Source organism: Tupaia chinensis, unplaced genomic scaffold (genome assembly GCF_000334495.1).
Source record: "Tupaia chinensis unplaced genomic scaffold, TupChi_1.0 Scaffold146828_1, whole genome shotgun sequence".
Classification (NCBI taxonomy): Eukaryota; Metazoa; Chordata; class Mammalia; order Scandentia; family Tupaiidae; genus Tupaia; species Tupaia belangeri.
The window spans coordinates 854,074-876,960 of NW_006206682.1; the positions used below are offsets into that span (position 1 = coordinate 854,074).

Genomic DNA, 22,887 nt, shown 5'->3' on the forward strand with positions numbered 1-22,887 from the left:
AAACCCTAGATTGTCACCCATTTCCTGATGATTTTCAAGCCACCTATCAATTCTGAAAACTCTTATGTTCTTCCAGTGAATCCCCTTGTGCTTAGGACGGCAGCGTTCAGTTCTTGCTGGCAACCAAGACTAAGCTGAGGCATACGTAACCTGAGAGAAGAGGGAAGTTGCGCATTAATCAAGTTCCCTCTTCAGCTTAGGCTCTCTGTGGAAGGTAAGAGAAACTTGCTTTTAGAAATATGGTGGAAGACAGCAAGAAGCTATTTAGCTTTGATAAATGTGAGGAGTATAGCTTAGAGGACACCTGTCTCTTGCTAAAATGGGAAAAGAAAGAATTATGAGCAGAGAGACAGGTGAGAGAGAGGAGTCGATCTCCTTACCAGAGCACAGGAGACGAAGTCATTATCCCACACACAAACAAAAGGTAGAAGTGCTGTTTAGGCTGCCGCGATTACTTGAGGCCTCCCATTTGAAAGAATTATTAGGATGAATGACAAACATTCAGGTCTGGTTATGAATCAAGGCAGTCATTCTTCCTGGTCTCGTCTGTCTGGTTCCTGACTGCTCCTGGGTGTGCCTCTGTCGCAGCACCTCCCCTGCAGAGGTCCTACAGCAGCTGGCAGCCCCTCAGAGGTGTCCCATAGATACCTGTTGTAAGAATGGGCAAGTTGTGACCCCAGCATTATCCTCCTTCTTGTGCAAAGGAAGAACAGTAGTCTAGAAATTGGTTGTGCTTTTAGCCATCTGAGAATGCAGGGGGTGGGGAGACAGATAGCATAGTGGTTAAGGTGCTGAACTCCCACATGTCTGACCACGGTTCAAGTCCTGGACTTGGTGGCTTGAAAATCATGCTGGGTACACCTGTGTGTGTGTGCCCAAAATCCCAGGAGGAGAATGGAGAAGAAGGGATTTCTCTCTCACTCTCTCTGTCTCTCTGGCAAGCATAGGTGCTCTATAGCCAATACCATAAATAAATAAATAAATAATAAACAAATCAGTCCTTTTGCACAATGAAAACTGACCCTCTTTCTTTATGAAAGTCTGAACAGAGCCAGCCTGAAGCCAAACTCTGACTCCGAAGTGAAAATGACTTCATTAAACTCTCAGTTTTGTCTTTTTTAGATGAATGTTTTAGCTTAAACTTTCTCAAGCACATGGATCATTACTCTTTTGGGATACCCAGAGAAAAAAAAAACAAAAGATTCTGTGAACGAAAACACAAAGGACTTGCCATGGTCTTCAGCTCCCCCTCGGAGGTGCGCAGTGTCTGTTTATGTCCCACGAAGTCTCACAGTGAGGGGACCTGGCTAACCCGGTTTTACTTCCCAATTGCGCGTGGACATGGGACATTTATACCCTGCTAGACCGGTGCTCAGCAGGTAACCTTTGCAAACACCATCTTAGCCCGAATTTTAGCTTCCTGTTCTTTTTTCTTTTTTTTTTTTCCATTTTTTTGAGAGATTTTTGTTACAGGGTGCATGCACTCACCAGAGAGACAGAGAGACAAAGAGACAGGAAGCTAGAAATCACCCCTCAGGGGAGATGGCCCCATCAAAATCTCTTCTACATTCTCCTTTCAAGATTTTGGGCACACACGCACACATACCTGGCATGTTTTCAAGCCACTGGGTCTCGGACTCCAACCATAGTCTATAGTGTAGGAGTCCAGCGATATAGCCATTACGCCATCTGCTGGCCCCTAGCCTCTTGTTCTTCTCAGTTATCCTTAGTGACATCTGCTAAGTCTCTTTTACCTTATTAGGTAGTATTCACAGCATCTGGGAGTGTAGAGCAGAAGCCAGGGCTTCTTTTCCTAAAAACAAAACAAAAAAAAGTGCAGGTGCTCCTTTCTGGAGATGTAGAGTGTCCTGGCAGAAGTCAGGGCTTCTTTTCCTAAAAACAAACAAACAAAAAAAATGTGGAGGTGCTCCTTTCTGGAGATGTAGAGTGTCCTAACTCTTTAACTCTTCTTCCTCCCCATGACCTCTTCTCTTTCTCTTTCCCACTGACTGTGAGCTTGACATGCCTTCGGGATCAGGTCATGCCGAAGAGTCAACTTATTTAAGTGAATGCACGCCAATAGCACTCGGAACAGTGTGACCACAGCAGGTCACATGTAGGATGTGCACTGGCCAGCCGGTGGTGTGGTGCTGGGGGCAGCTGGATCCCATGAGGTTAGAGCCCTGGACCTGTCTGCTTGAAAACCATGCCAGGCACGTGTCTGTCGAGCACATGTGCCCTTTGGCGAAATTAAAAATAAATAAATAAATAGTGCATCGACCCACCCGCACATGGACCAGACTGAACAGTGTTCGTCTCATTCCCACCTGTGCCCTTTCGGATTTGAAGCATGCGTATGCAATAAATGCCTCGATAAAGGGTCACAGGATGGACCCCACCACGGTCAGCCATTTTTCCTGGAGAGCAACAGCACGTGGTTTTCCATTCTCGCCTATGTGTTTACATCCTGCTTTCTTTCTTTCTCTTTTTACTTCCTGTCTTTCTTTGCTAGGACATACACTCACCAGAGAGAGGGAAGGAGGGGGAAAGGACCTCCCTATGGGAACATTACCCTGCAATCCCTCCTTCATCCTCCCTCCTTTGGGATTTTGGGCACACTTACATATGCACCTGGCGTGCTTTTCAAGCCTCTGGGTCTGGGGCTCCTACCACGTGATCAGCCACATGGGGTCTGACTGCCTTCACCGCCAGGCCACAGAGCCAGCCCTGCCCTCCGATTCTCTGCAATGAGTAGGTATTATTTTATGGAGGGGAAAAGAATATTTTTTCCTTAAACAGCATCTTATTGTACACATCTAAACCCCAACATGCACACTAAAATGAGTTTACATCAGGGACTTTGGACTTTGGGAGAAAGTATACCCAGCAATAAAACATGTGTTTGGTATAAGGAAACTGGAAATCATTGTACTTGGCAATGACCATTCTCTGAAACTGTTCTCAATGTGTACACTGTGTGGGTGTGGGCAAGATGGCGGAAAGTGGAAGAGAAGGTGGGAGAACTCACTTCTGGTCATAGGGGAACCAGGAGACTCCACCGAGCACTGGTCTGCGTCAGCCCAGGAAGTGGGGTGGGGCTCTAACCACTGGCCTGGGTGGCAGAGGGCAAACTCTCTGCATCATGTGACATTGCATTTCATCTTGGTCCCACGTCTCTGGTCCCAAAACTTGTGCCCTTAGCCCCTGGGTTACACTGCCTCCTGCCTCCCAGGGATCAAATTGATGAATGCAAATGAAACCACGATGTCCACCTTAGAGTGTTAATCAGGGGCCTGGGCTGGCTGCTGTTAGTGTTATCACTGCTACTACTCAAGAGAATTGCAGAGACTAGGCCTGCTCAGCAGAACAGTGTTAGGGACACATGTTTATAAAACAGGCTCGAGCGGGGAGAAGTAAACTAATGTTGACAGATGCGTGAGAGCTGAAGAGAAAGAAAAGGATGATGTTAAGCGGAGAGAGGTCATGGACATATCCATTCCGTTTCAGCCATTTACCCATCAGCTGAGATCTCACCATGTTTGCTGTCCTCTACACATTGACCCTAGTCATTGGATTTACATAGCTCTCTTTACGGATTTAGGCCAAGTTGGTTTCTGCAAACAGATTCCTAGTATGTCATGATTTCAAATAGCAACCAAGTGTTTCTAGAAAGGGGGAATGGGATGAGAAGAGAGCTGGACAAGAACCAGAAATGGAGCCAGAATGAAAGGTCTAACACACTGCGCTTTTCGTTCCAGGAAAACCTATCCTGAGCTGGTGAACAAGGGCTCTCTCAAAGGCAGCTGGACTTTGGCGCTAGGAGCTACCCAGCACCCAAACTCTTCCCTTTTATTAAAAGGGGAGAAGAGCAGATATAGACAGCCTTCTCCCAAAAAGTATGGCTCTTGATGCAAATGCCGAAAGTACACTTTCCAGCCCCCCCCACCCCCCCAGTGTGGTGCAGAGTCTCAGCAAATGGAGTTCTGAACTATGGTGACCAGAGCCTCACCGTCACTGGACTGCCCGAGTCCCGCAACGGCAGCACCGTCTCACTCATGCTTGCCCCCTCGGTGCCGAGCACGGGGTCTGGCATAGTAGAGGCAGTGGCTGTTTGTGACCCTGACATAGTCAGGAGCTTCCCCGGCCCGGAGTCCTGTTCACATAAGTGTGGTCCAGCCTCTAAGAAAAAACTGTAACAGAATTCCGATTTTTGCTTGTATTTCTGAGGAAACATGAAGGGGGTGCAGTTCATTAATGTCCATCCGGTGCTCTGCAGTGGTGCGGTGGGGCAGGAGGGCCAGAGTGTGGGTGGTGAAAGAATTTGCCAGCGGCAGAAAGTGAGAAGTTAGGCTTATTAGAGCCAGGCAAGACTGCCCAGGGCGGGACCTGAGCAGATTTGCAGGGTTGTGCCTTGGGACGGTCTCTTTTATGGTCTCACTCAATCGTAGGGGCAGAGTAAGGAGAAACTGCAAGTGTGGTCTGGATGCGGGCACTGTTTCTCAGCAATGTAGGGCAGGGATGGCACCAAAAGGGGTCTGGAAGTCTGTGTCCCTTGTAAAAGTTTGTCCTGGGGACTTTATCCTGGGTCCTTTCATTAACCTGAGCAGATTTACTTATCTCCTTAGGTAAGGCTCACCTAGGCCCTGGTTTTGTTTGGTTTTAAGAATTATGTATTTAATTTTATCTATCATTATTATTACTTTTTTTAATTTGCTACAGGACATGTGCACTCTTCAGAGAGAGACACAGTGAGAGAAAGGGAAAGTGAGAAAGCAAGCTGCCAGGTCCACAGGTGGCCGTGTGAGAGTCCAGTGTCTTAACCACCTCGCATCAGCTATTGGCCCATGCCCTTTGTTATTAACCCTTGCTTGCCTGTTTTCTTAAGAACTTTCCACATTCTTGTCTCTTCAACTTTTTCACACGCAGCAGGGGACTTTCAGAACTATACCTCCCTAGCTTCCTCCATCTTTGACCTCAAGGATTTGTCTTCTTCCCTGCCTTCTCCACCCACATCCCACTCTTTATATTTCACCTGAGACATTCTAGCTCAGGCCTTCCCCGCTCTTCTCTGACCACCTCCTCTGCCTTTCTCCAGACTGCGCACAGCAGAAGCTCTGAGAACAGGGATGGTACCCTCACAACCCACTTTGACTGGAGTAGGGAAGGATGTCAGATATAAAGAAGGCAAGCCAGAGTAGTTCAGGCAACGTGTAGCAAGAAAGGAAAGGCAGGAAACACGCATCTCCCACGTATTAATAGTTCAGAGACCACCTGTGGGTGGACTGATGAGCAGGTGGAGAAATGGAATGTCAGTTGGCAGGAACCCAGAGCCCACCTCATTTTCTCCCAGCTCCCCAGCAGCATAAGGAATCCTCTCCAGTTTCCGCAGAAACACCCCTGGGAACCAGAAACATCCAGAGAGTAGGAATATAGTAGAGGCTAGTTCCTTTCTAAACTCTAAGTTATGAAGAGCTCATGAAGTCCATTCTGGAGCAAGAGGCCTAAGCCAAGTTAAATGTGCAGCCTTAGGTGTCTACAGCTATGAGGACTTCAAAAAAAAAGGTGAAAAAATGTGCAAGTGTTTTGGTCCAAAAAAAGTTTGACATCCATGCACCGGTATGTTGTTTTTTTTTTCAGAGAGATTTTTGCTGAAGGGTGCATGTACGTGCCGGAGAGACAGAGACACAGAAAGCGAGAAATCACCCTCCAGGGTAGTATGGCATCCCTTCTCCTCCATTCTCCTCTCGGGATTTTGGGCACACACGCACATGCGCCTGGCATGAGTTTTAAGCTGCTGGGTCCTGGACCAAACCACTGTCAACTACGTGGGAGTCCAGTGACATAACCATTACACCATCTGCTGGTCCTCATGCGTAGGTTTTGACATCCATGCCAAGATTTTGGTCCATAAAGCTATTGACATTCATGCATAGTTATTTTGTTTAAGAATGATTTTATTTATCTTTAATTTTTTTAAATGTAACCAGAGAGGGGCAGAGAGTGTCCAGCTGTTTCAGGAGCAGCTCCACGACGGCAGCTGGCACTGCTGGACGGCTGCCTGATAGCACAATAAAGAAAGGGCACACTTGGAGTTGCCGAAATTGCCGAGACGCCCCATTCTCTCTGCACTGCCCCAGCATATGCCAGTGTGTGTTTGTGTGTGTGTGTGTGTGTGTGAGAGAGAGAGAGAGAGAAAGTGAAAAAGCAAGCTACCAGGTCCAGGATTCGAACCACGGTCGGCCATGTGGGAGTCCAGCTCCCTTAACCACCACACCACCTGCCAACTCCAATGCATAGGCTTTCTTAACATCCATGCATTTTCCATATACCTTGTACATAAAATTCCTGAGAAACGGCTGGGGAAGACCAGTAAGCAAGTGAGGAGAGGAAGGCCAGCAGGGAGAAGGTGGGGGCAGCGATGTCCCTGCCTGGGCCAGCGGAGGTGCAGGCTCCATTTGGCAGCAGTTTGGGTGCAGAACCATCCTGCGCTCCAGATCTGTGTGACCTTCCGCCCCAAGACGGTAGCTTTGGTGCCTTTGCCACCTTGCTCCCACCATTACAGACACAGGTCTTTTTGAATGCCCATTCTCCTATTCCCTTCCTCCCCAAGACCTCATCTGGGCTTGGCCAAAGCTGCCTGCAGAGAAGTGGTCTTCACTGCATAGGAGCCACCATGAGACTAGACGTTGAGGGCCATATTTTAATAAGTACGCCACCACCGCCACCCAAGGACAGACTCTGCATCATATCCCCAGCTCTGTAATTATCTTGTGCTCATGCAGCAAGGCTGAGTCTCCACACTCACATGCACGCGCCCAGAGATCTCCCATGAGAAAATCCACCTTCCCGGCCGCCCTGGGAACCACATCCGCCTGGCTTTCACCTAACCGCTGGCATATGCTGGGGCGGTGCAGAGAGAATGGGGCGTCTCGGCAATTTCGGCAACTCCAAGTGTGCCCTTTCTTTATTGTGCTATCAGGCAGCCGTCCAGCAGTGCCAGCTGCCGTCGTGGCGCTGCTCCTGAAACAGCTGGACACTCTCTGCCCCTCTCTGGTTACATTTAAAAAAATTAAAGATAAATAAAATCATTCTTAAACAAAATAACTATGCATGAATGTCAATAGCTTTATGGACCAAAATCTTGGCATGGATGTCAAAACCTACGCATGAGGACCAGCAGATGGTGTAATGGTTATGTCACTGGACTCCCACGTAGTTGACAGTGGTTTGGTCCAGGACCCAGCAGCTTAAAACTCATGCCAGGCGCATGTGCGTGTGTGCCCAAAATCCCGAGAGGAGAATGGAGGAGAAGGGATGCCATACTACCCTGGAGGGTGATTTCTCGCTTTCTGTGTCTCTGTCTCTCCGGCATGTACATGCACCCTTCAGCAAAAATCTCTCTGAAAAAAAAAACAACATACCGGTGCATGGATGTCAAACTTTTTTTGGACCAAAACACTTGCACATTTTTTCACCTTTTTTTTTGAAGTCCTCATAGCTGTAGACACCTAAGGCTGCACATTTAACTTGGCTTAGGCCTCTTGCTCCAGAATGGACTTCATGAGCTCTTCATAACTTAGAGTTTAGAAAGGAACTAGCCTCTACTATATTCCTACTCTCTGGATGTTTCTGGTTCCCAGGGGTGTTTCTGCGGAAACTGGAGAGGATTCCTTATGCTGCTGGGGAGCTGGGAGAAAATGAGGTGGGCTCTGGGTTCCTGCCAACTGACATTCCATTTCTCCACCTGCTCATCAGTCCACCCACAGGTGGTCTCTGAACTATTAATACGTGGGAGATACGTGTTTCCTGCCTTTCCTTTCTTGCTACACGTTGCCCGAACTACTCTGGCTTGCCTTCTTTATATCTGACATCCTTCCCTACTCCAGTCAAAGTGGGTTGTGAGGGTACCATCCCTGTTCTCAGAGCTTCTGCTGTGCGCAGTCTGGAGAAAGGCAGAGGAGGTGGTCAGAGAAGAGCGGGGAAGGCCTGAGCTAGAATGTCTCAGGTGAAATATAAAGAGTGGGATGTGGGTGGAGAAGGCAGGGAAGAAGACAAATCCTTGAGGTCAAAGATGGAGGAAGCTAGGGAGGTATAGTTCTGAAAGTCCCCTGCTGCGTGTGAAAAAGTTGAAGAGACAAGAATGTGGAAAGTTCTTAAGAAAACAGGCAAGCAAGGGTTAATAACAAAGGGCATGGGCCAATAGCTGATGCGAGGTGGTTAAGACACTGGACTCTCACACGGCCACCTGTGGACCTGGTGGCTTGTTTCTCACTTTCCCTCTTTGTCTCTCTGGTCAAATTAAAATAAAAATGAATGAATACATAAATAATTCTTAAAAAAAAAAAAAGAAAGAAAGAAAGTGGGTCTCTGGTCATTCTGCTTCTGTAAAGCAGTGCTGGTCCCACTGGCGACTGTGACCATGTGTGCATGTGCACATGTGTGCAGGGATGCAGAGGAGGAGATGGGAAGCTGGGGCCAGGAGATGGGGTGTGGGTGGGAGAGCTGGACAGAGCAGAGGATAGTGGAGGGCGGGGGACACTGAGCAGAGTAAGGAGGGGGCACTGCCCAGAAACCCACGCAAAGCTGCCACGGTGTCCTAAGAGGAAATGAGCGGCAGCATGAGCCACTGAGCTGAGCCTTCCCACGCCAGGGAGGGGAGCGCGACACCTCAGCCTCAGGCCTTCACAGACGGCACAGTCCCTCGCTCAGTTGGTCTGCAGCCTGGCTGGCGAGGAAGGCATCCCTGTGTTTGTTGTTGGACAGGCATGGGGACCTGCTGTTCCTGTTCCCCTCGAGCCTCGCTGGACCCTCGTCGGAAATGGAGACGTCTGTCCCGCCAGGGTTAAAGGCCGTGGGCGCACCCAGCGCTGTGGAAGATGAGATCGACCAGTACCTCAGCAGACAGGACGGGAAGATTTATAGAAGCCGGGACCCCCAGCTGTAAGTGTCCTGGACCCCGCTGGGGCTCCGTAGTCCTGCATGTGCTGATCCTGGCGGGTCCATCGAGGAAGATGTCTGTGGCGTGTCCTGTGTAACACATACCAGAGGAAAGAACATGAGTGGGGCTGACTATTTCAGATTAAGATTCACTCCAGTTTTTTATCTTGTTAGCTTTTTTTTTTTTAATTTCTGTTTTTTTAGGTTATTTTTATTTAACTTTATTTATTATTATCATTGAGCTGCTCCTGAAACAGCTGCACAGGCCGCAGGATGGGAGTGGCTGAGAGTCACACACGTGTCCCCGAGAGATGCGTGTGGGATTCATTCAGAGGTAATGCGGGAACGTGTGAGCAGGACGGCTTTGGGAAATGCAAGGCTGTGAGTGAGGCGGTAGATCCTTTCTCTTCGAGCAAAAACCAGAGGACTCTGATAAAGTGCTTGTGAGAACGAGAGCCCAGGGCTTACCTGCACATGGAGCTGAAGTGCCTAGACCCAAGGCAGCCTCTTCCCTTCACTAGCAAAGATAATCTGGGCACCTGCTGTGTGGCAGTCCCAAGGGTGGGTTTGTAGGTGACCCCCAGGCGAATCTGGCATACACAGGAGACGGTTTTGTGCCATCTCCCATCAGGTAGACGGGAAATCCCAGCTCCTCCATTCGTCAGCGCTGTCTGTTATCAAACTCCTCTGTGCCTCAGTTTCCTCATCTTAGCAATAGCGCTTTGTTCAGGCCAGCAGGTTAAGGTGCTGTATCCCACATGGCCAACTGCATGGTTCCAGTTGGATATGGTAGCCAGAAAATCATGCTGGGCACATGTGCATCTGTGCCCTAAATGCCAAGATGAGAGTGGAGGAGAAGGGATTGTGGCATGGCACCCCCCAGGGTGCTTTTTCACTTTCCCTTTCTCTCTCCCTCTCTTGCTCTCTGGCAAGCACATGCACCCTATAGCAAAGATTTTTAAAAAGAAAAAAAACTTTTTTTTTTTTTTTTTTTTTTTTTTTGCTATAGGGCATGTGCACCTGCCAGAAAGAAATAGAGAAAAAGAAGTGAGAAGGAAAGTGAGGAATCACCCCCAGGGGGAATGGCCACACTGCAATCCCTTCTCCTCCATTCTGCTCCTGGGATTTTGGACGTGCACACGCAGGTGCCTGGTGTGAATTTCAAGTCATTAGGTCCAGGACTCAAACCACGGTCAGCCATGTGGGAGTCCAGTGCCTTAACCATGTCACCTGCTGGCCCCAATACAAAAGATTTTTTAAAACCATATTTTAGGGACCAGCAGATGACATAATGGTTACATCACTGGACTCCCATGTGGCTGACCATGGTTCAAGTCCCAGACATGATGGCTTGAAACACACCAGACATGTGTGAGTGCATGTCCAAGATACTGGGAGGAGAATGGAGAAGGGATCGTGGCATGGCCATCTCCCTGGAATGAGATTTCTCACTTTCTGTCTCTGTCTCTCCAGTGAGCACACACACTCTATAGCAAAAAATCTCTCTCTGTAAAATAAAAATATATACATATTTTTTCAATGAAAAATAAAGGAATGTCACCCAAGGGGATCGATGCGAGCAGAGCTGGCCGATGCACCTTGGGAGCTCCCACTGCTCATTCCTGGGCTGCACACCTTCCCGCTCTCTCCATTCACCCCGGGCCCCCTCAGATACGCTCCTCAGATTAAGACGTTTTACAACAGACCGGAACGGTTCTCCTAAATGCTTTCTAAAGACCAATTAATTGCTCTAATTTATTTATCAGCCTTTTCTACAATGAGCTCCTGAGACATTGTCCTTACACCTATGGAACAGCTCCCTGGGAGCAGCCAGCAAGGAGATGGAGTATTTCTCTTAGTGGCCGCCACCCGCAGTGGCTGTGGGGAAGTATCAGCACCAAGCAGCAGAGGTCCAGAGGTGATGGGGTAGGAGCTCCCCCAGACCTCAGAGCCACCCCGGGCAGCTCGGCCCCAGAGAGGAACACGCTGAGACCCTGTGGCGGGGGGGCTGGAGGCGGTGCAGATTGTCTGAGCTGCTCGACAGCCTGAGGGTGGCCGTGGGGAGCGTATTTATAGCAGGGAAATCCCCGAAGTCCACATGCCAGGGCTTTGGGGTGGGAGGGGAGCCTGTTGACCAGCACATTACTGGTTCACACCAAAGGAGGGCTGCAGGGTGTGGGGCTCGGAAAGCCGCCTTGGTGCTCGGTTCCGCCCAGTTCTCAGGAAGATTGCGGGGTCTCCTGACACTCCCCATACATCCGCATTCTTTGGCTCCTGCTCCCCCGCCCCAGTCCTTACTTCCCATTCGCCAGGTTCCAGCCACACCAAGCACCTTCCCCGCCTGATATTTTCCATCCTCTTGTCCCTTCTACCAGGATAGTTTTCCTACCCCCCTTTAAAAGTGCCTGGGGCATGTAGCAAACACTCATTTATTATTTATTTACTTCATTGCCAGAGGGTCTGTATGTGCCAGAGAGAGACAGAGAGATAGTGAGAGAGAGAGTGAGAAGGAAAGCAACCCCCAGTGGGGCATGGTCATACCATAATCCCTTCTCTACTTTTTTGTAAGAATTTTGAGCACACGTGTGCACACACACACATGCACCTGGCATGTTTCCCAAGCCACCAGAGCCAGGATTCTAACTGCAGTCAGCCATGCAAGATCCAGCTCTCTTAATTACTGAGCTATGGGGCCAGTCCACATTAATTATTCAAGTAACATCTCTCAGGTTTCAACTCCAATGTCACTTCTCATTTTTAAAAAACTTTACCCATTTATTTCCTTCATAAAGGAGAGAGAAAAACAGGCACCCCCAACAGAGTCTTCACACTTCAACCCACTCCCAGCCCCAGACCACGGTGCATGAACCCATCGACTTCCCTTGTGGGTCAGCCCCTCGGAAGGTGGTTGCCACTGCACCTCCCTCTAGGTCCATTATTTACGTATATTGTATTTGTTTGGAAGAAATGTTACATAGTGGGGCGCTACTCATGTCTCCCCACACGCACGTTGGCTGGACTTCACAAATGGTACCTGGACATCAGCCACAGTGTAGGCATTTACACCATGAGAATTGGCAGACACTGCAAATCAGAGCTGGATCTATTTGCTTTGTTGGTCGTCAAAGCCTTAGCCTTCAGAAAGTGCTGGAGAAAATGTGATGAGTGCAGCTTAAATGAAAGTGCCATGAAAAGCCATTACATTGTGAATAGAACACCAAAAAAGGAGAACATATATCCCAAGTCATGAAAGAAGTCACTCATATCATTGACAATGGAGTGAAGGTTTAATGTCTTCATTGTTTCACTGTCCTCTCACTCATAACAGAAATGAAAATCTCGCCAACTGTTCATAACAGACCTACACTTGTTCATTTGATGACCCGAGACACTTCTTTGCTGAATCAGAAACTCATCAGAGATTTTTCATAGTCTAATTTTGTCATTACAGTTAACACTGCACCCACAGACCAGCTAATACAAGAAGTTGTCAAAGTTGAGCAAAGGCTGTGCGAATCGATGGGCCACATGGAATGTAAAGAGTATTGCATACTTTATTAATACTTGAATAATTCATGTGGACTGGCCCCATAGCTCTGCAATGAAGGGAGCTGGATCTTGCATGGCTGACTGCAGTTTGAATCCTGGCCCTGGTGGCTTGGGAAACATGCCAGGTGCACGTGTGTGCGCACACTCAAAACTCTGATGAAAAAGTAGAGGAGAAGGGATTATGGCATGACCATGCCCCACTGGGGGTTGCTTTCCTTCTCACTCTCTCTCTCACTATCTCTCTGTCTCTCTCTGGCTTGTACAGACCCTCTGGCAATTGAGTAAATAAATAGTAAATGTGTGTTTGCTACGTGTCCTTTGTCACAGTGAAATTTAACCCACTTACACGTGCATAGGTATGCGTACATGTTTTCCTGGTGGGCGGGTTGCCGAACATTTCTCGGCCCAGCCCGGGTGGAGACAGACATGGAAGAGTATCAGTGAGGTGAGAGCAAGCATCGTGGCATATTCAGAGTTCTGGGAAAGGTTTCTCGCTCACTGAAAGGGCCTACAGGGGTGATTTCTGACCCAGGTTTGCTAGAGAGAGAAGTAGAGGGCCAGGCCCCGCTGTCCCCTCCGTCAGGAGGGTGTGGTAAGACAGACTCAGCCACATCATACTCTCCCTGCCTGGGCACTGGCTGCCCGGCCGGAGAGGAAGTGGCATCTGGAGGGCGACGTCTATCACGGAGCCCCATGGCCGCTCCCTGTCTGAGTCCTGGTTTGGGCACCTCCACAGCCTTGGGGATGGGGGCCACGAACCCTGAAGCCGCAAGTCCTTAGCAGGTGGCAGGACCCTGTGCAAAGCAGGAGGGCCACAAACCCAAGGAGATTTCAGGAGCGACATGGGCTGGCCGGAGGGAGCAGCCACTCTGGGCCGGGCTCCAGGCCATTCGTCTCACCTGTGTCATCTCATTTCATCTTCCCGACAACCCCACTCATCACCCTCATCGGGCTTGCAGAGAGGAGGTGACGTGCCCCGGGGAGCTCACACTACAGGTCAGTGCTGGAGCCAGTGTGTGGGTACACGTACCAGGGCCTGGTGCTCGCCAGCGTGCTGGGGCGGCAGATCTCCCCGGTGTCTCAGTGAAGATGCAATGTGAGCATGATAGAAGGGACTGGAGGAAAGAAGGCCTCATCTGTGTCCATTCGGTGATGACAATGACAACGATGGTGATGCAGCACTCATGAGCGAAACCGAATTCTTCTCTCTCGTTTGAGTTCAGATTTCTTTGGGAGATGAATCATTTCCTCCAACTGATGGGAAACGACGTTTCATTCATTTCACCCATTTGTGCTGGGTTCCTACTTCATGCTAGGTGTGGGAGACACAGGAAGGAGCAAGACAGCCAAGAGGGAAGGAATGGCAGAGACCTCGCGATGGCACCGACCCCAGGCTGCGTCAGGGAGCGGGGCTCCTGGTCCAGAGAAAGTGCTCATTAAATGCCTATTGATGACGAGCTGGATGTTTTTTGTCACCAGGGTTGTTCACTCCTTCCCTTTCCCACTCTAGAGATGCCTAGAGGACAAGGAAGCTCCCCAGGGCTCCGCAGCTGCACGTGCACCCAGCGTCTGCCTTCTCTGGGACGCCCTGGGAGAAGAGCCACCAGCCACATCCCTGACTGGCCACCCACTCAGAGCCCGTGGGAGGGAAGTTCCAGGTCATCTCACCTGGACCTCACCTCCCCTAGGTCTCTGGAGAAGCGAGGCCCCGTTGCTCGAGGGCAGATCTGAGCCAACCCAGCTGCCAAGAAGCTGGGAAGAGGGAACACTTCCTGTTGGAATGAAAGGATCGTAGCTGTGAGCTGCAATAAAATCGCTACAGATATAAGGGGGCCATAAAAGCCAGCTGCTTCCTTTCCAGGCCATCAGAACCGGATCCACCCAGGAGGAAGACCAGCCCCCCGCTCACAGTCCAAGGATCTCCGTTAAACCTGGACTCAACTCAAGACGGGCTTGGCAAGGAGGCAGATGGAGAAGCCACACTAGGTGTTTATAACGAACTGTATTATGATGATGATAAAGTGTATCTACCCGCTGTAACAAATAAAACAAAACGAAGGAGGGGCGAGTCAAAAAGGAACTTAAAATTGCCTTAATCCTGTCTCCAAGAGACAGCCGTTGTTGGTACTTTGCTCCAGTTCTCGAAGTCTTTCATCTCTACGGATGTTTGTTTCTTTACGTTGTGTCACTTGGAACCACTCACAGAATACAACTTACAACTCTGCCGAGGTAGGGAAGAAAGGAGGTGCCAAGTTCTATTTCTGCAACATCACTAAGCCCTTCCCTACTCTATAATTTTTTGGCAACCATGAGGAGGACGAGGGAGAGTGCCAGAATTATGGCTGGCATACTGTTAAATTATGGTGATGCTGAAATCCTCACCATCCTGACAAGCAGAGGCTTGGAGTGAAATTAACTTGGTTTAGAGAAATAAAGCAATGCGTTTCTTATACCCAGGGCGTGGAGTAAAATTCACAGCAGCTAGACGTGTAGATGGACAGCTGCTTGGCTAGCAGGCAAAAGAGACAGAGATAAGCCCCCCAAAATGCTCCTGCCACGTCCCTGGAAGCTGGGAGTTGATAACAGTGTATCACAAAGGGGAGTTAAGGTCACAGGTAGATTTAAGGTTGTTCATCTGCTGACCCAGCACGAGAGACCTGGATTTTCCAGGTGGGCCCACTGTGATCAGCATCCCATCGCAGAAGAGGGGAGCAGAGGAGAGGTCAAGGGACCCCCGAGGAAGGGAGGAGGATCAGAGAGATGCAAGGTTGCTGGCTTTGAAAATGGAGGAAGGAGGGGCCAGCAGGTAGCATAGTGGCATGATGGTTAACAACACTGGACTCCCACATGGTTGACTGCTGTTCGAGTCCCAGACCGGGAGGCTTGAAACTCACGCCAGGCGTGTGTGCCTATAGACCCAAACTCCCAAGAGGAGAATGGAGGAGAAGGGATTGCAGTGTGGCTGGTTCACCCGGGGGTGGGTTCTCACTTCCTCTCTCCCTGTCTCTGTCTCTCCAGCGAGCACATACACCCCATAGCAATAATCTCTCTTTTAAGAAAAAAAGATGATGGAAAGGGCCATGAGCCAAGGAATGCAGGCAGCCCCTAGGAGCTGGGAGAGACAGCCGCTGGTTCTCCCTGAAGTCTCCAGTAGGGGTGCAGCCCTGCCAGCCCCTTGATTTTAGCTAAGACCCATGTGAGACTTGTGGTCTCCAGAGCTGCAAGGTAATCAGTGTATGTTGTTTGGGCCACGCAGTTTGTGGTTGTTGGTTATAGCAGCTTAGGGAAGTGACGCGCACCTCCAAGATCTCCTCCTCAGGGAGGCCTTCCCTGATTTGGGCACCTGCTGAAGGAGGTGCTCCTGTTACTCGTGTTCACAGGAACCTCCGTAGAACTTACCAGTTTTACAATATGCCTCTGTACTTATGCTGGGAAACCGGGTCTGCAGGGCCTCTCTGAGGAGGAGACATTGTAGGTCAGGTCTGAATGAGAACAAAGCATCAGCCATGGGGAGAGCGAGAGAGGGAGGGGGCTGAGCACAGGCCAGTGCTACCTGTCCCTGTCCCTGTCCCAGAGCTGCACCTGCAGGCCCCCTGGCCTCCCCTGGGATGGACAGGCAGCCAGAACAGCAGGCCTCTGGGCCAACCCACCACACAGCCCAGCAGAGACTTCTCCCTGCCCTTCCAGCCTCCAGCTCAGGCCTCCTCTTTATCTCCGGACCACTCGCTGGACCTTACGGCCCTGGAGATTCATTCCAAGGCCACTCATGCCCTTTATAGAAGATGCTCGGGTCAGCGGACGAGGGCGAAGACCCCCACGGGCCCTGGCTGTGATGACTGGTGTACCCACGGGGCAGGAGCTCAGCCCTGGGAAAGCCAGGCGTTGCCAGGTCAGGGGCCAGGGATACTGAACCCCTCCAGATACACTTCGGGCCCGAGGGGGAGAGGAGGCCAGCGAGGAGTTGCCAGGTCAGATGCACTTCGGGCCCGAGGGGGAGAGGAGGCCAGCACTGTGTCGCTCTGTCTCTGGGTCTAGCACCAGTGTCCTCCCCTTGCTTCCCTCCCTCCCCTCTCCAGCTTTGACCTCTCATTCCACATGCCCAAACCAAATCCACACTCTCCCCCCGCCCCTTCTTCTCCCCATGTCCCTCTCTTGCCCTGAGAGTCCCCCTTTTCCATCACCAGTCTCGGTGTCTTGCAGTCACTGCAAACCCTCTTTCTTACCTGTCCCATGCCACTCGGACTCTGCCTGAGTTTCTCCCCAGGCTCACCCGCTCCCTGGCAGTCCCCCCAGCAGCCCCAGCCTAGACCAGAGCCTCAGCCCCTCTGCTAACTACCAGGCCCAGGCCCACCTGAGCCCCCAAGGCCTCGGCCAGCCTGTCAGTCTGGGATTGGGCGTGGGAGTTGCGTCGTTGCTTTTAAAGGCAGGTGGTAGTATTTCGTTTGAGCTGAGTTGCTTCGGTCTCCACCCAAAGCTCCTCTGCCAGGTGGGACAGCTCTGTGGGGGACACGCACAGCCCCTCTGCCCATGCCCGGCCAGGCTGTGCCAACGCCTCAGCCAAGCAAGACGGTCGACGTGGAAGACCTTCCTCCTTCCTGGTGAGCTCATTTAGCCGGGCAGGGAGCACTCGTGGCAGACCTCATCAAAGGAGGGCAGGGCCCAGGAGGGGCGGGAAGTCACAGGTCCACTCGTGGGGCCCTGGAACCACCTTGTCTCTCTCTGGGCCTGCTGCAACAGAGGCCCCAACCCCCGTGAGAGGCAAGAGGCTGGACTCTTGGCAGCTGGCCCAGGGTGGGGGTGGGCTGGGTCAGAGCCCCAGGACGTCAGCGGTCAGCGGGACCGTTCGCCTTCTCCGCCGAAGCAGGGACGTGGGAGCCGTGCGTCCTCAGGTGCATCACCACCGGGACAGGAAGAGCTAGCTGGCAGCCCGCTAACTGTGTGTCCCTTTGTGCAATTCCAGTCAGCCACAGCCGACCACGGTCAGAAAACAGGTGAGTGCAGCACAGCGAGGTATCTGGAGAGAGGAAACGGCCACGTTCCGGGAACTGCAGACAGTGTATCGTTAGACTTGTTCTCTTACTGTTCGTCACCGTGGTTAATCTGTCACTCGGCCTGATAGAGAAAGTAACCTTTATCGCAGGTATGTGTTTGCAGGGGGGAATCTGTCTCTGCAGGGTTGGGTGCAGCCCATGGTTTCAGGCATCTTTTGGGCGTCTTGGAACTTACCCCCTGCAGACAGGGCGTTTATTGTACCTTTGGGGCCACATCATTGAGAGAGGAAAATGGATATGGGAAGGTGGGAAATAGCAGCGAAAACTCGGGAGAAAAGAACGAAAGGAAAGGGGAAACCACATACTCCAAGAGATGTCTGAGGTCAAACTGAGGAAAGCAAATACATTTCATCTGAGGGGCCAAGCCTGACCAGCTGATAGTGAACTCTGATAATGATTCCGAGGGGCCGGCAGGTGATGTGGTGGTTAGAGGTGCTAGCCGACCATAGTTTGAGTCCCAGACCTGGCGGCTTGCTTTCCCACTATCCCTCTCTTTCGCGCTCTCTCTCACTCTCGGTCTGTCCCTCTCTGGTTCGCGCCCTCTCTCACTCTCGGTCTGTCCCTCTCTGGTCAAATTAAAATTAAAAATCATAATAATAAGCAAATAAAGTTCAATAAAATAATTTTTTGAGAGGTTTATTTGCTATAGGGCATGTACGCTCGCCAGACAGAGACAGAAAGCGAGAAGTCACCCCCCAGGGGGGATGGCCACACCACAATCCGTTCTCCTCCATTCGCCTCTCGGGATCTTGGGCATGCACACACATGCGCCCGGCGTGAGTTTTAAGCGACCGGGTCCGGGACACGAACCGCAGTTGACTACATGGGAGTCCAGCGACATAGCCATTACACTAACTGCTGGTTCCCAATAAAATAATTCTTAAAAAAAAAAAAAAAAAGGCATGATTCTGAGAGTGGGTCCAGGCTCGATGTAAAGGCATGCGAGGATTGGTTGGTTATGTCGGCCTTGGGCACCTGAAGATGCAGGGAACACAAGCAGGGACTTGCTAGCCCACAGCGCAGGCTGTCCCCCCTAACTGCAAGAGCACCTGACATGTCCTTGTTCACTCACGCCCCTGTTCATTCAAAAGAGCACATTCTGCGCATCAACTGTGAGCCCCACAGAAACCGGAGGAATGAGTAAAGAAGGAAGGAGTGCTATTCTTTGGCCTCAACTCACATTTTTCTCTGAAAAAAATAATGAGTTGACAGTTTATGACACAGTGTGTGGTCTCGAGAGATTATCTAGCTGTGTGGTGTCAGCCTTGTCCCTTCCTTTTGCTAAGACCCAACTTTCTCATCTGTATGATGGGAGAGAGTCTGAGTACCCCACCCCCCTCATCATTAAAGCCTGTAATACACCACTGATGACGCGCGACTGCTCTCCACACGGTAATCCACTGAACCCTCGTCTCACCCCCATGGGGAAAGCAGCGTTGTCATTCTCATTTTGCAGATAGAACTGAGGCACTAGAGACGTCAGAGCCTCCCTGGGCAGTCCGACCACAAAGCATGTGCTTTCGGTCAGGAGCTACACTGACTCGAAGGCCATCCCTGGGAATAAGCGGCCTGGGGACATAAGTGTCCTTCCAGATGATTCCCCCAGTGAGCATTCATTGAGCATCTCCTGCGCGTCAAGTGAACACAGTATAATGAGTAACCAGGCAGGGTGACAGGGATACGTGGTTCTAGCCAGAAAATCAACTTGCGCAGAGTCACTTTCAAAACAGTTTGGCCGTGCGCCTGAGAGCCCGGACAGACTTCTCCAGGAGGTGAAATGTTCTAGGGATGACCGAGGCCTCAGTGGGTGTGGGGCTAGGACAGGGAGCTCTATGGCCCAGTGGAGAGTCTAAGAGAAGGGAGAGTGGGAGGAGGGCCGAGGGGGGGTGGTTCAGGCGAGAGGAGCAGGGAGTGAGTGGTAGGGGGTAGGATGTTGGCTGGCCCTTTGTTGGCCCGCATTTGTCTGTCTGTCTTCTCTGCTCTGGAGCTTGGGTGTTCCTGTCTATAGTCATTTACATGCCTCAACTCTGTGTTTACACTCAGGCCCAGTTGCTTACCCAGCTACTCTGTGTCAATAGGAATCTTGGACCTTATAGAGCTAAAGGTTCTGACTTCCTCATTGGCCCTGCCTGGGACAGGGATGCAGGAAGTCACGATTTGCTGACATGTCTTTGAGCTGGGGCCTCTGCTCCTGCTCAGAGGAGACCAACCCGTGTCATGTCAGCAGGCCTGCAGGAAACAGCCTGCAGGAGGCGCCAGTGGCCCTGGCCCAGCTGGAGCACACGGGACACATCCCCCGGGGAGAGGGCAGGGGGCTTCCTGTGGTCACTACCAACCCCTTGCTTTTGGAGTCTCTAGAAAGCAGGGCTAGAAACTCCAAGGTTTGCTCCCCAAGGGCGTGGCCTGGGGCGACAAAAATGTCAAAAATGTCAACACCTTTTCCCAGCTCAGCTTTGCCCTTCTCCTGCTGTGTTAAGATGAACAAGCTGACTGAACCTCCCCTATCCCAGAATCTAAGGGGCGTTAATACTGGGCTTTCTGAAAAGTCACGATGCATTTTTGCCTAGAAAAATACAGAAAATGCCTCATGACTTTTCCAACAACCTTGGACGTTCCTTGACAGTTTGCTGTGAGTTTTGAAAAGATAATGTGGATAAGGCGTCGACAGTGATGTGACCCAGCAGAGGCCGAGCTGAGCACCTACTGTGTGCCAGGCACTGGCGTGGTACTGGGCATTTGGAAATGACTAGACGCTCAGGAAGCTCGCAGTCCCTCAGAGAAGCTGGTCACATCGATGACCACGGAAAGTGAGTCGGGGGTGCTGTCAGAGGGACGTTGCACTTTCCGTGTGGGGACAGCCACCACAGTAGGTGTGTGTGGAGGGCTGACTCTGTCTAGGGTGTCCTCGAGTAGGAACACCTCTACGCGGCTTATCCTGTTGAAATGCGGCAATTTTGCATGGAGGGCCTTGCTATCCGCATTTACAGATGTGCTACTAAGGCCTGATGAGGCCCGGGAACCGGCCCGAGGCGGGGGGGACTATAAACGGTAGGGAGGGGCTTTGCGACCAGGTCTGCGCCAAAGAGACCTCAGGGAGAAGGCCGCATTGCACAAAGTATAGGCTTCTCCTGGGGAGAAGAGGGGAGGACAGCCCCAGTGGGGGAAACCGCATGAGCAGGGGCAGGGAGGGGGGAGCTGGGAGTCAACCAGGAGGAGGGCAAGGGGAAGCAGGACCCAGCACAACGCCATGGACGCAGCTCTCCCTCTGTGGTGAAGGAATATTCTTCTGGTGGGAGTGTCGGGAGCACTGTGTTTGCCAGTAGGAAAGCCTTCAGGACGGAAGCTGTTGATAAAGACCCAAAGGAAAAAATAAAAAAACAGAGTAGGCCTCCTTTTTGGGGGGCCCTGCAAGGGCCGAGGTGTTCACAGCTCAGGACGAAAGGAGTAGAGCAGGAATTTAATATAAGGAGTCTTCTCACAGATGTAACCGTGGTTTGAAATGGGAGAATCCGCGGCCTGCAGGTGGCACAGTGGTTTAGGTGCTGGACTCCCATATGGATGACTGTGATTCAAATCCCAAACCCAGTGGCTTGAAACACGCCAGGCACGTGCGCGCCCAAAATCCTGAGAGGAGAATGGAGAAGGGGTTGCGGTGTGGCCATCCCCCCTTGGGCGGTGATTTCTCACTTTCCCTCTCTCCGTATCTGTCTGTCTGTGCCTCTCTGGCAAGTGCACATGTCCTATGGCAAAAACCTAAAGAAAAAAAAAAAAGGAAAATCCTCATGTGTCAGGTAGGAGTCTTTGGGGTGCACGTGACAGAAGCCAAGTCAAACCAGCCCAAGAGAAAAAGGGCCTGCATGGACACAGAACGGGAAAGCCCGAGCTAACGCTGACTCCCAGCCAGGCTGCGTCTGGGGCTCTGTCTGCGTCTCTGGGAGCGCTCTCTCCATGTCACTTTATTCTCAGCCAGGCTGTCATCGCCTGGAAACCCTCCAGCAGCAGCAGAAAGGCAGCTCCTCTTTCCTGGTCCTGCCAGGGCACCTGTCTCCTTGGCTTGGGTCACCTGCCCGTGTCATAGCCCAGGTTCTCACAGAGCACACTTACCAGCCACGTGACCACCCCTAGAGCCAGAAAATGGAGTCCTCGCTCCCCAGCTGCCGGGAAGGGGGCACCTGACTCCCAGAGGGAAATCAGGTGGTCGCGAAGGAAAGGAGAGTGGGTGCTGGACTGGTCTCCACACCCTCGCTCTCCGTCCCGCTCATGAAACCACAGTTCATCAGCTAACGGGTCGCGCTGTTGCCCGTCGTCCTACCCTGGGCAGGTCACTGTCTCTCTAAGCTTCCGTTTCCTCACTCGTTAAAAAAAAAATTTAGCACAAAGAATCCGCCTGACAGGGTTGTTGGGAATATTAGACAAAAGAACGGAGGGTTCAACGTTGGAAAATAACAAGAATCACTGTTGCGGCCTTTATTCTGATCATTTCTCCTTCAGGGAGCTCTCTGAGTCCCATGCCTTCCTAGGGGACACTGACCTCCTGACGTCCTCCTGAGACCACGCTGACTTTGTGGTGGAGGCATCTGCCTAGGGTAATCAAAGGGGCCGGATTCCAGCTGCTTCCCACAAAAAAGAATCGAATCCCCCACTGGGTTGGAGGGGTTTCTTCACGCTTGACCTGCCCAAGTGATTCAGATGGGTAAACCACAGGCCTGCTGTGGCCAGGGATAAGCCCAGATGCTCCAGGCCCCGCCCAGGTCCACTTTGTCCTCACTGACCACATATGGCCAGGCTCTCAGCAGAGAAATTCTGGTGGCACGGAGCGTCCCCTGAGCTGATGGGCCTGGAGAAGTGCGGCCCTTTGATACCGCCCGTCCCCTCGGGTGCTGGAGGGTAGGGAACAGGCTGTGCATCTGGCCAGATGGCTTTATCAGGACCTGGCAGAAACCATTGCCTATTCAGAGCACACCCTCTTCTCAGCATAGAGGGACAGGAGGACGGGGGGCCCGGGGACATCCCAGAGAGCAGGCGGGGGCCTGACTGATGAACGCGTCTCCCTGACAGCGCTTCCTCCATGCCAGCACCCTGTCCTGGGTGCATCCCTGCGTTTAATCTGCTCTGGGTTAGAAGTTGCGAGAGCCACGCCCGGACAGGGAAACTGAGGCTGAGAGAGAACCGTGTCCACATCCTGGGGAAGAGCCCAGATGGGGTTCCAGCACCCACACTCTTACCCACCACATCACACAGGTCCCAGGCCAGGGAGGTCTCTGCAGAGCCGAAGGGAGAGGTGTCCTGATCTGCTGTCCACCAAGCCTCTCCTGGATGCCAGCCACTGAGCAAGGTGGCTGGGGGGGGG

General features: G+C 51.5%; 1 protein-coding gene across 2 annotated transcripts in view; it reads left to right on the top strand.

Annotated features, from left to right (window-relative positions):
• The first annotated feature begins 16,954 nt into the window (after positions 1-16,954).
• The window catches only part of FAM3D (FAM3 metabolism regulating signaling molecule D), a 38,664-nt gene continuing 32,731 nt past the window's right edge, over positions 16,955-22,887 (top strand). Inside the window, exons 1-2 of one of the 2 annotated variants that reach the window (XM_027768541.1) lie at positions 16,955-17,084; positions 17,447-17,477. The gene's annotated coding sequence lies outside the window, so the exon portion shown is untranslated. Of the gene's footprint in view, positions 17,085-17,130; positions 17,478-22,887 lie in introns of those variants that run through there. The other variant, XM_006169145.3, reaches the window with a different exon arrangement.